This window comes from Panulirus ornatus, chromosome 6 (genome assembly GCF_036320965.1).
Source record: "Panulirus ornatus isolate Po-2019 chromosome 6, ASM3632096v1, whole genome shotgun sequence".
NCBI classification, from domain to species: domain Eukaryota; kingdom Metazoa; phylum Arthropoda; class Malacostraca; order Decapoda; family Palinuridae; genus Panulirus; species Panulirus ornatus.
Window position 1 is genome coordinate 12,024,208 of NC_092229.1, and position 16,186 is coordinate 12,040,393.

Consider the following 16,186-nt stretch of genomic DNA (forward strand, 5'->3'; position numbering starts at 1 on the left):
CCATTATCTTGCGTCATTATCACTCGATACTAACGTAAAAATAAAAACTGTCGTAGTTTATATTGTTGAAATCATCTAGTATTCTAAATACGCTGAAAACTTCTATCACTTTGGACAAAAATAATTTCTAGCTCTTGGAGTCTTTGGTTTGTGTGGTCTATTTCTGAGATAAGGGATTTACTATGTCGCTCTTTGGTTTCATTCTAGTCTCTATTCGCCCAGTGATAAAGTGTGGTTGCCAGAAATGAACAGTGTATTCTAAATTTGATGCTAAAGTTGCATTGAAAAATATCATATAATTTGTTTGATTTTTTTTTTTACCTCAATATGAATCCTAATATTTTCATCTTAATCATACACAGTTAAGCATCGCTGTCCATATTTCTTTTGAGCACAAATGATTGTCAGTTTAAGATCTCTGTCGTCCACTACGCTTGGCAATGGCTTACAGAACATATAAGTGTTTAATACTTTCATCACCAAAATCCATTACTTTGCATTACGCTAACACAAATATATATATATATATATTTTTTTTTTTTTTTTTTTCCCAAAAGAAGGAACAGAGGGGGCCAGGTGAGGATATTCCAAAAAAGGCCCAGTCCTCTGTTCTTAACGCTACCTCGCTAATGCGGGAAATGGCGAATAGTTTGAAAAAAAAAAAAGAAAAAAAAAAATATATATATATATATATATATATATATATATATATATATATATATATATATATATATATATTTATACCATGTCTCTGACCTTAGCGCAAATTTGTCTGTTATTTCTCTAACTCACGTAACAGTCTTCGTTGATCTGGGCTTCATTCCATATTGCCGTAATCGCCAAATCTTATCTAAAGGTTTTACTGGCAAATCCTGCCTCACAAACTGCTGACGTGGAAGATAAAAAATCTGAAGTGCCCTATAAAAAAAACACAAAAAAACGAATATGCCTTTTGGTGCCTCGCTTCTCACACCGAGTCAGTCGGATGGTCCCCCATGTTATTCCATTAGTTGCTTTCTATCTGCAAGCCAGTCCGTGGCCCACCTCTAGACTCGATTTCCTATGTAGCCGTGACTTAGTTTTACGTAGAAATCTTTTATGTATACCTTCATCCAGGGCGTTTTGGAGGTGGAGAGGTCTAACATCTGAATATATATATATATATTATATATATATATATATATATATATATATATATATATATATATATATATATATATATATATATATATATATATACTTTTTCATATTTGATTGCTGTTTCCCAAGTTAGATAGGTAGCGGACAAAAACAGAGGAAGAATGGCGGCATCCTCTCACATCCATTCTCTGGCTGCTATGCGTAATGAACCGAAACCACAGCTCCCGATCCACAAACAAGCACACAGACATGTTATCGTTTAAATCACACGCTTCACATATCTTAGTCCGGTCCAGTGACAGCACGTCGACCCTTGTATACCACATCATTCTAATTCACTCTATACCGCGTACGATTTTCACCCTCCTGCATGTCCAAGGCCCTAATCGCTTAAAATCTTTCACACTCCATCCTTTCATTCCAATTTGGTGTCTCCGTTCTCTTTGTTCCCTCCATTTCCTGACACATACATACCCTCTTGTCAACCTTTCCTCACTCATTCCCTCTATATGTCCAAACCATTTCAGCACATCCTCTTCAGCTCTAGCAATAATGTTTTATTGTGACCGCACTTCTCTCGTACACTTTTAATCCTTACTCGATCAAACCACCTCACAACACATACCGTCCTCTCTGTTCTAAAGTGTTTTTGCTTTCGGCCATTGTTCTCGTGAAAGTTTTTGACCCTAACTCCTGGACTCGCTGCACGCTAGTGACTGCTGCTTCCCACAGTTTTTTTTTTTTTTTTTTTTTTGCGCGAAGACCAGCCACTCGAGGAATGGTCATTTTAAGTATAAAACCATCTCTCCTTGTACAGTATATCTGCGGGATTCCCTTCCTTTCTTCGACTTTCCCTCTTCTTGTAACATTTCCAAATAAACTGAGATCAAATTAATTTCCTCTGTATTTCATTCTTAAGGCTTACATATGCCCTCGCCATATTGGCTACCGAGGAAGCAAAAAATGCAAGACTGTAGGGTCACTATTCACAAGAAGAGCGAGGGGAAAAAAAATCAATAAATTTACAGCCACTGAAAATAAATGGCAATACACCAACAACTTAAAAGGCATATTGCAAATAGCCACAAGCCTCGAGTTCCAGTCTAGGGAACCCTGCTATCCTTTTTGGTATTCTGGAGGGAAGCCACGACATCAGCAGACTGGTAACCCACACATACCATTATGAGAAAAAAAAATTGTACGGCATCAAGGCCTCAGGGTTTGAGGATCCTTTGGAGCAGGTGACTGATCTCTGTAGTTAGTCGTACTCATCCCTATTTCATACATGGGAACAGGTCGAGGCGGCGAACAATGGGTTAGTAACATTATCATCAATAGAGATACACCAATAACAGTGTGATTGAGTTAGCAACGTTATGATCAATAGTGAGACGGGTGTAGACATACACCAATAACAGTGTGATTGAGTTAGTAACGTTATGATCAATAGTGAGACGTGTGTAGACATACACCAATAACAGTGTGATTGAGTTAGTAACGTTATGATCAATAGCGATACGGGTGTATACATACACCAATAACAGTGTGATTCAGTTAGCAACGTTACGATAAATAGCGAGACGGGTGTATACATACACCAATAACAGTGTGATTGAACTGAAGGCAAAACCGTGTGATTGAAATGAAGGCAACAGTGGAAGGGAGTTATAACAGCAGCAGCCAAAGTTAACAGGTTTGAGGTATACACAGAAAAATATATGACAGTTGTGACATTACAAAAATATATGACAATTATAACAGCATAACCAAAAAAATATGACAACTGTCACAACCTACCGAAGCATATTGACAACATTAGAATATACAAATCCTTTATGAATATTCTCCAAGAAAATAGGCTTCAGTGAAAATCCTCAGCGCAACACAATCTTTGCATAATAATAATAATAATAATAATAATAATAATAATAATAATAATACGGGCGTATTTGAGTACGTGTGTTACCTAAAGTACACAGGCCTACAGAAACACAGAAAGGACGTGCCTGTATATAATCACATATAATGACAGGTAGGCATTAGTAGGTAAGACACAGAAAATGTATCAGTCAAGTCGCTGCCTAATGCATGTCTCTGCTGGGATGAAGACGAAGAAGAAAACGGTGTTTCAGACAAGCGTCAAGGGTCAACCTACCGAACATTGGCGAGGGTATGACGTCGAGATCTCAGCAGACGACTGTGGTACTTCTGTAGCTCCCCGATGGTACCCGTCTCCGCCTCCATGGTGCTGGTATCGCAGGTAAGTTGCAGCAGCAGAGGAAGGAAATGTAGTGCGGACTCTCGTGGTAGAAGAGCGCGGGTTTTGGGCGCCCTTGACACCAACCCCTGGTCAGTATGATCGCGTCTATTGATCCTTTTTTTTGCACCCGGGGCGATTCGCTCGAACACTTGAATGGACTAGAATGGACTTAATTTTCTAGCATGTCTACTTTTCCAAGGCCTTGAATTTTCTTTTTCACTTTTTCTGTTGGTGCAGAATCTTTCTTTTCCTTTTTTCTCATACACTTCCAGTAAAAAAAGCCACCCAAAAAAAATCACATGTTCCAGAAGTTGTGGGTCTGTATCGTGTCTTAATTATTTTCTTTTTTTTTTCTACTGAGATAAAAATGAGAAATTACTCAGACCCACGTAACACAAAGTGAAATCACACATCACACAAGACAAGAGACTTTATTTCCCACAAAAGTCTCAGTCATATCTAACCACTGTTGAAGCACTGTTTTAAAATGATTTTCCTGGCGTTAAAACTATCATAGGAACAAGAACGTAAACTCTTTCAGCAGGATCTTCACTGATCTTGGTTAGGCAAAGCTCACGTACATATCATGCCAGGTAGAGTGCGTGTACAACAGACCACCAAAGCTCTTGTACATGTCTGGTTAAGTAAAGTCCGCATGCACAGACACTTACTTAAGTAGAAGTCACTTATACACTTAGCTCAGTAAAACAAAATATGAGGTTCAAGTATACACACTTGGCGGCCACATGAAAAGTTCTTGTAGACATTTCAGATCGACATGTATACATATATATATTTCCTTTTATAAGTGAAACTGGAAATAAGAAAGCATACTTCAGATGCAAATGTGAGAAAACTTTGAACCTCCTACAGAAAATATAGCTCTTAACTTTCTGCCACAGCTCGGGAATATTTATTGCAGGGGAAAGACCCCATCCACAACATTGGGCGAAACGACTCTTCACCAAACGAATAAGTAATATATGGAGAGCCAAAGTGGAAAAAATAACACATCGTTATTCACTCTCACTGAAAGATGTATATTTTTCTACATGGTTGAGAATGTATATTTCGCACTTGCTCGAGCGCATGCAAGGCATAAGAAAAGAAAAAATATCTATACCTTTGTATTACTTCCACAAGCATCACAATCACATGAACTATCTAACTATCTGTCCTGAGTAGCAATTCTCTTCTTCAGAATCTGCACCTACACAGGTCAAGGGTTTCTTCGTATATACCCACGGTTGACCAACAGTCGCTTCCTCCACTTCCCTCGGACAAGCTAAGTTCAGTGTGCGTGTCATGACGACGCTTCGTTACCAATAGCGTATCTCCTACTCTTGAGGGTCTTGACGCTTTTGGTCCAATCCCATTACAAAAAATAAAAAGACGAAAGAGCAGCGGAATCTTTTTGTATTCATCATCTAATGTGGACAAAAAGTCTATAGTTTTTATTATGAAATCCCTGTATCAAGGCTTATACTTTTTTTGTCAACATATTACTAACTATATCTAGCAATTTGCCAGCAAATAGAAGCAAATCACAGCAGCAAATAAAGTCCCCCGAAGATAATGTATGTATCTTAACTTCCTCTGAGCTCTGACGGAAGCTGCTCACCTACAGAAACGCGGAATGATTAAAAAAAAACAAAGCAAGCAAACATTGCACGACCAGAATCTGAACAGGAGGTATATGGCACTCTTAGCCCTCGAGACAAATGTTAACTGTTGTGTTGGGGGAACAAGGCTATGAATAGGAAGTTGTAGGGAAAAAAATATAGTTTGAAATCGACCTGTGTCATTACGCATCTCCTCTCTAGCGGTCCAGATGTTCATCTTGGGGTCTGGAAACCCTTGTTCTTATTCCTTCGTGTAGCAAAATAAAAGAAAGATAAAGAAAGGAAAATAAGAATTAACATTAGTGCAAGAGGGGCAAGACTGTGATAAAATCGACAGGGGATAATACACTTGCTTGGGCAATCTTGGTTCCCCATCTCCGTCTCCCTTTACAATCTCCAACACCCGTCACCCTCACCTACCCCCCACGACCGTCTTTCTCACCCATGTCCCCACATCTTTTCTCTCCCATCTACCTGTCAGTTACCAGCTAGTCACCATAATGTATGTTGGTCAATGCGAGCGATGCTCACACTCAACACTGACGAAATATCAACCACTGTCAACAGCATGTGATTCAATATATAAGTTCCCCTTACATTTACAGTCACGATTAGCAGCTCCATCCGTAAGTCACTTTAGAATGTCTGACAATTCAAATTCCTATCAAACTTATCATATATTGCCGCCCATGGAACACGCGGGGGAAATACTCAATGGAAGCAATTAAAATAAAGATATATTCTCAGACTGAGTGGGAAAAAAAAAGGATATACAACAGAGTGAGACGAGTAAACAGGTTAGGCACTGAGGATCTGGAGGAAAAGAATGGGAAAGAGGAAGGATAAAACTGGGAAGATGAGGATGGAGAAGTAAAGGTGCTGGAGGGATGACAATAATCATGCGTGTGGAAGGTGAGGGAGTGGCAGGCGAAGCTGTGGAGGGATAGAGCTAAAAGGAAGGCTATAAGCGGGAGAGACGTGTTGGCATGATTGGATGTGTGGCATTGTGCAGAGAGAGAGAGAGAGAGAGAGAGAGAGAGAGAGAGAGAGAGAGAGAGAGAGAGAGAGAGAGAGAGAGAGAGAGAGAGAGAGTCAAGATGCTTCTGCATGCTGAGGAGGCTTTTGCACGCTCCACCTTGGTGGACAAAAAAAAAAAAAAAAAAAAAAAAAAGGACAGGAAGAATATGAGCAAATCATCTCGTTTGGTAGAGGTCTTAACGTACAACCGGCTGTATAACTGTATGGTTGTGATCATGCTCAACTGCCCCGAAATCTTCCTACATAGACACACACAGACACACACACACATCATCATCACTACACTGTACGACCTGTCGCCCCTCCCGGTGGACGTGGCCAGCTTCCTGAGCGCTGCGGCAGCCCCGCCCACCCAAATAAGATCGAAGGCTTGTGGGGCAGGATGGGCTGCAGCTTCGGTAAACTGCACATGGCAGTTAGAGAATGGATGAGAGCGCGTGTGTTCTTTCTTCGTCTGTTATTGGCGCTACCTCTCTAACGCGGAAAACGGCGAACGTGTATGCAACTCTATGCATGTATATCCATGCGAACCATACACTCGTGACTGTATAACACTATCCATCACGGAGCCATCATTAAATCCAACTAAAACCCACTTTTCTCTAACGGAACCACAAAACATCGTATAATTTGGGGAGGGAAATTACACACACGGACCATGGAGCAAAACATCGTATAATAACGGGAAAACTTCATGAGACTTGACAGCGATGGTGGCTTCCTCGACCTCCTCCCTCCTGAAACTGGATCGCTTGATGGCCAACGGGTTATGACTAGATTCTCCTCGGGTTAGAGTCACGTTTAGATGAGACAGAAGTCATCAAAGAAAAATAAAAAGGTTACGATATCATAACTTCATCTTCTTAAAACTTTTAAAGAACCCATAAGAAAAAAAAAAGAAAGAAAGAAGGAAGATGAGGTACTCTAGGACTCTTCTAGGGCGTTGGAACGCCCCTCACTCGCTCTCTCTCCCAGCTGTTCCTCCTCCTTCAGAAGCTATTGGGAGGTGGACGTGTGCAGAAGCGCGGATTTCCAGGGCAAGAAGAGGAGGATCCCAGCACACCCGATGGAACTTTAATGTGACACGTTAAAGCCTTCCCCCAGGCCAGGAGGCTCCAGGCGAGATCGCCAGACTCTGGGATTTCCTCTAATGGCACCAGACGCTCGCGCCAGTCCCCCTGAATTCCTCAGTTATACAGTTATGATTATATCTTTTTACCATTTACCTTTATCATTTAAACATCGCGATGTTGTTTTTCCAGAGTTTTGTGTGTGTGTGTGTGTGTGTGTGTGTTACAGGACTCTGCCTGGATGAGGTTAGGGCGTGAGTGAACATTCACCTTTGGCGAGATTGTTTCATTAAGAATACGTTTTCATCAATGAAAATCCTCACGATCACATTCGTCTCCACATTTATCCTCAAATCATGGCACCAGCTAATGTTACTACTACTGTTATTACCACAGCTGTTACTTCTATTACCACCTCACTATTCAATCAACTGTAGTAAAAAAAGAAAAAAAAAAATATTAAGTATTGATCCATCTGGCGTTCTAAAAAGGATTTAGGATTCTAGAATCTTCTCTCTCTCTCTCTCTCTCTCTCTCTCTCTCTCTCTCTCTCTCTCTCTCTCTCTCTCTCTTTCTCTCTCTCTCTCTCTCTCTCTCTCTCTCTCTCTCTCTCTCTCTCTCTCTTGGAGAATTTCGTACACTTCGTTCCAGCGAAGAAAATTCTTCACAGTTCTAAATACTACTCGTGGTGTTCAGCTTTTCTCGTTGGCATCTTCTCACACATAATTCAACTCTTAATTACATGAATTACACGCACGCTGAGCCCGGGGGAAGCAGTGTAGGCTCCAAAGAGCGTCAAGACCTCTGTGAGATTCAGCCATGGAGACTTTGACCTCATCACCTCAGCATGTCCTTGGCTCTCCGTTGGCGCTTTTTATCATGCGTGTGTCATGAATGCTCCTTTGGCCCTTCCTCCCTAAATTTCTTAACTGCATTTGCATCCGTTGCTAACGTCATGAGGGCGATCAAAGAGTCAAGACGACTGCTACATGTCCCCCCCCCCAAGGCTCATGAACTCTGTATAGGAAGAGTAACTTATTCCAAAGGCCCCTGAAGGGAGTACTTCTCTCTCTCTCTCTCTCTCTCTCTCTCTCTCTCTCTCTCTCTCTCTCTCTCTCTCTCTCTCTCTCTCTCTCCAAGGCTCGAAAAACTGTATATGGAGAATACCTTACTGCTCCAAGGTTCTTGCACCTATATGAGGGGAGCAACTCGCTGCCCAAGGTTAGTGCACGTGTGCAAGATACCTTTCGTGCTGAATACGTGCGCTGAAAAAGAGAAAGAGAGAGAGAAAACAAAGGCAAAAAGGCACAGAAAACCTATTGTCCAGGAACAAGGATTGCTTCCAGAGGGAACGGAATTTTTGTTTTCTTTTTTCATTTTTCTTCACTTACGCGTAATTTAGACGGAAATAATCATCTAGTCTCATCCGTAACTAACGTAATGCTATTTATATCTAATGGTATAATATTCCAGTTTTTCACAACAGTATTAACTTTGCAAAAAACACGTTTCCATGTTAAGGTGTGAAAATCTTTTGATCTCGAAAATTATAGCCCAATGTTTCGTGTTTGAGGGTTGTATTCATATCGAAGGTACCAAATATTTTGAGCACCTTTGAAAAAGATTCTATTAGTACAACTTCAGTTGACCCAACACTCATTTTCACAACACTTCTTATCCCATCACCATCAGTTCCCTAACACCTCACCTCCTGCTCCTCACCACCACTGCTCCAGCAGCACTCACCTGCTCCCCACCACCACTCCTGCAGCACTTCACCTACTCCCCACCACCACTCCAGCAGCACGTCACCTGCTCCCCACCACCACTCCTGCAGCACTTCACCTACTCCCCACCACCACTCCTGCAGCACTTCACCTGCTCCTCACCACCACTCCTGCAGCACTTCACCTGCTCCCCACCACAACTCCTGCAGCACCTCACCTGCTCCTCACCACTCATGTGGCACTTCACTTTCACCTAGCCCACTACCGTCTAATAAGCCAATCACCACCACTGTATCATACCACCTCCACTTCAGACCCAGACCACCACCACTCCACAACGGTTGACTGATCACCCCAAAGCATTGGTGCAGAGCGTCAAGGCTCCTGACTGACTAATTAATAAGGATAAAAGCTAATATGACTGGGGAATGATGAAGATCGAAGCGCCCATTAGCGAAGCCGCCAAAGCCAAGCGGTAACAGCATAAAGCGTCAACCGGGTTCTTCGCCTCTCGCAGGAGCTGGTTCGGTCGCCTCACAGGAATAGTTAACTCGCGCGGTATCGGGTTTCCAGCGGCGCTACAAGACTTGAATACACACACACAACACACACACACACACACACACACAGCAAAGATTACTTTGTGGAATTACCGCTCTCAGGCATTCGGCGATCACAGATGACGTGAGTATATATATATATATATATATATATGGGTGATCATTAGTGCTTAAACACCTGACCATGAGGACGATCATGAGAGGCAAGTACTTATTGGGAGCAGCTAGATGAGCGTGTCAGCAGTTCTGATGTACGAGACCGAGTATTAGCGATAGGTGACTCGAGTGCGAAGGTGAGTGATGTGGCAGCTGAGGGGATAATTGGAAGGGCACGGGGGTATTCAGTATTGTGAATGGTAATGGTGAACAGCTTGTGGAGTTGTGTGCTGAACAAGAACTAGTTATTGTAAATACCTAGTTTGATGAGAGAAATATACTACATCAGACCTCTATAACACACACACACACACACACACGGGGGGGAAAGGGAAGAAGCAATGTGTGTAAAACTACTTCCCCGTCAGACAACTAGTAATCACAAATAGCAATCACACAAACGACCGCTCCATTACACACACAAATTACTAGTGAAACTCTACAGGGAATTCCACCCAGACCTCATTAAACCCTTCTGCTTGATAATCCTTAACCTTACTAATGATTCTCTGATGGACGCACTTGGACGACAGAAATACGATGATGATGCTTCTGCCATTGTGGTCTTCAGCGTTTACATCAGCTCCTCCAATTACAACACCGTCCACCACAACCACCCTCAGCAGCTTCAAGATTTGGACCATACACAACGTGAGCATCCATCCATATCAAGGCTAAAGACCCGTACAGCATCATCATTACTTCCAAACCCTGCAGTCATAATAGGCAGCTCATACCACCAAATTTTCTCAAAGCATCGCTTCGGTCAATACACTTAGTGGTATGATAATCTCTACTACCATCATCAAAACCAGCAGTTGTATTCTTTTCGGTCTTCGTAGGCGTACGTACAGGACACTAATCCAAGCTCTAACCCCTCACTCGGACCTCATACGACAGTTCGGCAAGAATGCGACTGCACTGCTCTCGCCACCGTCACCCACTGCCTGAGATCCCTCGTCCCTGAGTTGTAGTTCGATGATACAGACTGACATAAGAACAAAGCCATTCCAGCTATTGTGAACGTCACTGGTTACTTATGAGTGCCATGGTAGTAGTAGTAGTAGTAGTAGTAGTAGTAGTGGTAGTAGTAGTAGTAGTGCCGTAGAGGGAGAATAAGAGGGGCGGAAGCACTGACCCTTGAAATCCTCTCCTCCTGCATTATCACTTTCTAAGAGCAAGGAAAGGTGGAAGAGGAGGAGGAAGAAAGTGAGGATTTTGCGTCGATGGCTTGGTCATCTGTCCCGAATGACACCTTACCATTTCCTTTGACCACCACCCTCAGCCTCATCCCGACTCCTGGCTACAATGACATTTGGTCTTATGAAAAGAAGGGATTGGACCAGGTCTCGAACCCACGTCCCTAAGCAGCGCGGGCCATGGCCTGAATGAGAGCCCATCCCTCTAGGTAGGGCTATAGTTCTCACGTTCCCATAAAAGACACTGTTGCCAGACGTGCCCCCCTCCCCAAGTGATACGTGTCGTACAATGTGTCATGAACAAGACTCGAACATCCCTTAAAATAATCTGTACCTTGATCATGATGACTCTCGTTTACCCTCTCACGCACCGTGTGTTGTGGTGAGGAAGGAGGTTTCAATCCTACAAATCCTGTATAACACGCGTGGTGACTTGGATTCGATTCTACGTCTCTCAGTAACTTGTGCCGGGAGCATCCGACGCTCCTAGATTTGTTGACAAGTTGTTACGAGTTTGTTATTCACAACTTTTCATCAACAATGAAAAATGAAGAATTCTCCTCTTTATTTCTTGGTGTGCCATTTGGAAATCTTGAAATATTTGATAAGAAAAAATCAGTAATGCATTTCCAGTTAATATCCACGATAGTATTCATAGAAGTGAAAAAAAAAAAAACGATATTTTACAGCTTAAGTTAGCAAATTATAATTACGGAATAATGTAAAAACGACGAAAAAAATAACGAAATACGAAAATAACGATAAAGGAAGAGACGATTTCGTCTATCGCCGTGGCAATATTCATCAGAGTTTCTGTGGCATATAACAAATCTGTGGTGACAGGCACTCATTCGGGCACAGGTGCGGCAGATGAAGTGTCACAGAGCAGGGGAAACTCCAGCCTGTTCCCACGAGAGAAAATATAACACTTAAGTTGCCAAGTCTCGCTACTGACTTCTTACTCCTACTCGTGTTTCGTCTCCTCCTCCTCCCTCCTTCCTTCCTTCCTGCCTTTCTTTCTTTCTTTTCCTCTCGACAACGTCCATCGTAATGCCAGAGAGACTCGAACCACACCCAAGGGTTTGCTCAGAGGATTCGAGGCAATAAACGAGATCTGCCAATCACTGCGTCAGTCGCTGGATATCTCCAGGGGGGGAGTGCCATTGATCACTGGATGGTCTAACTCAAGAACAAAACAATTTACGTATACGATCAGACTGTCTATAAATCGGTTTATTTACGTAAAAGAAAAAATAAATAAAATCACGGGCAACAATAGACGAGTATACAGCCCATAATCATAATGGAATTAGGTCAACATTCATTCAATTAGGTAATAAATTTCAGCAATATGTCTCTGTTTTCCGCGATTCTGACTCTCTCATCATCACAATCTGCGATGCAAATCCGAGGCGCAGTGCAAATAATTAGCAAGTGAAAATGGAATGGATGTAACATAACACACACACACACACACACACACACACACACACCATAAAAATACGGAGTTTCTCTTTCTTCGGTTCTTATCGCTAAGAGAGAGTTTCGCGAAATAACTCCCTCACCTGCAACACAGGACACATCTAACACACCCGGATGTAGCAGCAGCAGCAGCAGCAGACGACATGACCACCTCGGGTATTCTTGCCACATTCCGGCCGCTGACAACACCGCTGGTAGCCAATGGCAATCATAAATTCCAGGCTTCGGTGATACAGCCAATACGAAGAGTTACTCCCTCCTGCGACCTGGTCGACATGACAAGCGGTGTCTGGAGAACCCCAAGAGCCACATTATCATAAATTCCTGTTGGGGTTATGTTGACTGACTTTTATGCCAGTGCCAAAAGGTCATCGAAGGCTGAAACCTTCTTTGATCGGGTTTCCTTCTAGAAAGGTAAGAGTGCTTGTGCGTTAGGTATTTGTAGATCAGACATGAAGGAACCTACGATATCTCCCGTGGTGGCCAGACTGCTCGGCATGAGGTACCCTTTTCAAAAAGTCCAGGTCCCCAGAGGGAAGTACGATCCCCTTTAGCTATTTCCAGCAAGACGTACCAGCAGCTTCTGACCCAGCGAGAGATACCAAAATTCTTGTATTGGCGCGAAGTTCCAGGATATTCTGACCCTTCCAGGAAGGGGTACCAGCCTCTTCCAGTATTTCCAGTGAGAGGTACCAGCCGTTTAGCTCGTATTACCAGCTTCTGAGCGCACCAGCGAGAGGCACCAAACTTGGTCTTATAGCGAAAGGAATCAGCTTCTGATCCTTCGAGCGGGATGTACCAGTATATTCTGATCCTTCCAGGAAGACGTAACACCTTCTTCTAACCCTTCCAGCAAGACGTACCAGCTTCCTCTGAACCTACCCGTAAGACGCATCAGCTTCTTCTGAGCCTACCAGTAAGAGGTACCAAGAGATTCTGATCCTTCCAGGGAGAGGAACAAACGCCTTCTGATCCTTCCAGCGAGAAGCCCCGGTTTCTTCTTATCCTTCCAGCAAGCGGTACCACCTTCTTCTGATCCTTCAGCAGGAGGTACCATCCACTTATGATCCTTCTAGCAAGAGGTACCAGCATCTTCCAATCCTTCCAGCGAGAGGTACCAACCTCTTCTGATCCTTCCAGCAAGAGGTACCGGCTTCTCGTGACATCATCTGATCCTTCCAGCGAGAGGCATAAGACTGAACCGAGTCTTCCAGTGTGAGGCACTCGCTTAAACTGGCCCTTCTGGCATAAGAGACTCGCTTGCGATGGCCTTTGAGGTACTTGGCTGTGATGGTATTCTTTTTAAATGAAGTGCTCACTTGTACTCACTTCAAGCTGGCCTTTTGGACGGCAGAATGCACTTGCCTTTATGCCGGTGAAGACGCGCACTCAGTCTGGCCACTTCTAACCCTGAAAACACGGTCTCAGAGACTCTTTATTCACTCTGAAACACTATTAAATCACTCCCAGACACAATGCATTCACTTCAAAATACTTTTCCCTTCGCTTTTAATCAGGGGACAACTAGATATTTCACCTCTGTCTGTCTGTGTGTCTGTTTCTGTCTCTCTGTCTGTCTCTCTCTCTCTCTCTCTCTCTCTCTCTCTCTCTCTCTCTCTCTCTCTCTCTCTTTCTCTCTCCTTCATCCCAAACTTGGGACAGTTCCCTCCTCCCCCCTCTCGGTTATTCACTATTCCTCTTCCCTCTTCTCCAACCTTCGAAGATCAAAAAGAAGGTAGGGTAAAGGAAGAAGCAGTATAGATAGATAGATAGATAGATAGATAGATAGATAGATAGATAGACAGATAGATAGATACATAGATACATAGATAGATAGATAGATAGATAGATAGATAGAGAGAGAGAGAGAGAGAGAGAGAGAGAGAGAGAGAGAGAGAGAGAGAGAGAGAGAGAGAGTCTTCATAGGCAGATGTTTACTCTGCAGGTCATAAACATGGTATTCAAATCTTCAGTGTTACAGTAATTAGTTCTAAGAATACTCATCATTTCCCTAAAGATTCTGATACACATAATAATCTCTGAAATCTTCCTGTACTTATCCCACCCTCCAGATATTCTTAAGACTTCATATTCCTGGGGATATTCTGGCCAGAGAGATCCTTTATGTTGCTCCTAAACCCTTGAGTAGAATCCTTACTACTGCACCCACATCATTAAGGATCTTCAGCCAGTAATCATCTGCACTTACACCGTTCAATAAGTCCTCTGTACTGATCTTATATCCCTCACGATCATCTATATTAATCCTACGTCCTCAAGGAGATTAGCTGTATTGATCCGACACCTTTAAAGCAGATCATCAGCATTGATCTTACATCCCTGAGGATGATCTGGTCAAGAATCCCTAGTCCTGATCCTATCTATTTGGGAGTGAATCCAACGCCGAGGTCATTCCCTCATTTCCAAGAACGGGACACACCGACGAGAACCAAGTGAGGACCGATGGAACGGACCGACGATCACCCGCTCTCGAGGACGAACTGAGCAGGAAGAGAGAGAGAGAGAGAGAGAGAGAGAGAGAGAGAGAGAGAGAGAGAGAGAGAGAGAGAGAGAGAGAGAGAGTGACATCTGTTCAGTGCGACACTTCTCGTTAATGCCAATGCTGCACCGTGGCAATGAGTGTACGTAACAGTTCATCAAGGATGCAACTTCCCCCTGGTACGAAATGGAACGGGTGTCATGCTAAGGTCGAAAACAACAACGTGGCCATATGTATGGTCCGGTGCAGAAGTAATAAAGTGCTAATACACACTCATCCATAGCAGGACAGTGTCATAAGAGTGATATGTCATCAATAATCTCGTGTATCCAAGCCAGTAGTTCCTACCCAATGGTACATGGCACCACTTGTACGGTAATTCTATTAAATCTATTAATTCCGATCTAAAAAGAAGAAAAAATGATCAAAGAATGTTGGTCAGTTCGTTACACACACACATATCTCGAAGTCATACCACTGACGTATGATGAATTAAAGACTGCTGTATTTTGCTACATTGAGCCAACACAAGATGTGTGGTGTATACCACAGGCCATACTTGTGGTGAGAGTCTTCGTGGTCCAAACCTCTCCCTGTGCTGTGGTTCTCTTAACTCCGGTACCATTTTTTGTTACGCGCCTCTATACCTTCTCCACAAGTTCTCTCTGTGTGTTTCTTCAAGTGCGATGATCAAACTTGAGAGTTACTTTTCACTTTTTCCTTACGTATGATTATGAACGGCTCGCTGAATATTTCCTTCTCCACATACTTGAATGGTATGCTAATAGTTGCCAGCAGACAATATGTCTTCTTTACTTTTCTCCTAATACGGGACTCTGGCGATAGGTTTGGGGGGGCCCATATCAACTCCCGAATCCCTCTCAAGTGTACACAGATCCCTACAGCTTATCTTTGGACCAGATAAGATTCACGTCTAAGTCGCCTTTCGTTGTGTCCCTCCCTCACTGACTTACACTGAGTGAGGTTGAGCTTCGTCAACCGTGTATCACGCCAACTTTGGGAACTGCCCCTGGGGACGTCGCCCCATGGTAGGTGAGGCAATAATTCTCGCCCTCTTACTCCCCTCATGACCTCTTGCGTCATTTGCAAACACCGTCAGGCCCCATACCCTAACCCTACGGCACTTCGCTGTTGGTCAGGTGTGCCCATCTGTCCGTCCGTGTGTGTGTGTATGTGTGTGTGAGGGAGAGTCTGTGCATGAGGGAAGGCTCTGTGCGTGAGCTGTTTGGGGTGGGGCCACGGCCCTAATATATCATGGCTTACCGTCATTAGCAACGCACAAGGAAAAAAGCCCAAGGGAAAAATATCTTAATGAAACTCTGGAGCACGGGCATCTTTTTCATAGTTTTGATTAAAGATGGGTATTTTTCGTGATGTTTTTTTCATATGGTGGGAGCAGCGATGGGAGCAC

The 16,186-nt window shown here is 43.2% G+C and overlaps 1 long non-coding RNA gene across 1 annotated transcript in view; it reads right to left on the minus strand.

Annotated features, from left to right (window-relative positions):
• Window positions 1-3,295: 3,295 nt before the first annotated feature.
• LOC139748937 (uncharacterized) overlaps window positions 3,296-16,186 on the minus strand; it is a 103,659-nt gene continuing 90,768 nt past the window's right edge. The window contains exon 2 of the long non-coding RNA XR_011712844.1: window positions 3,296-4,214. This is a non-coding gene — a long non-coding RNA (uncharacterized lncRNA). The remainder of the gene's footprint in view (window positions 4,215-16,186) is intronic.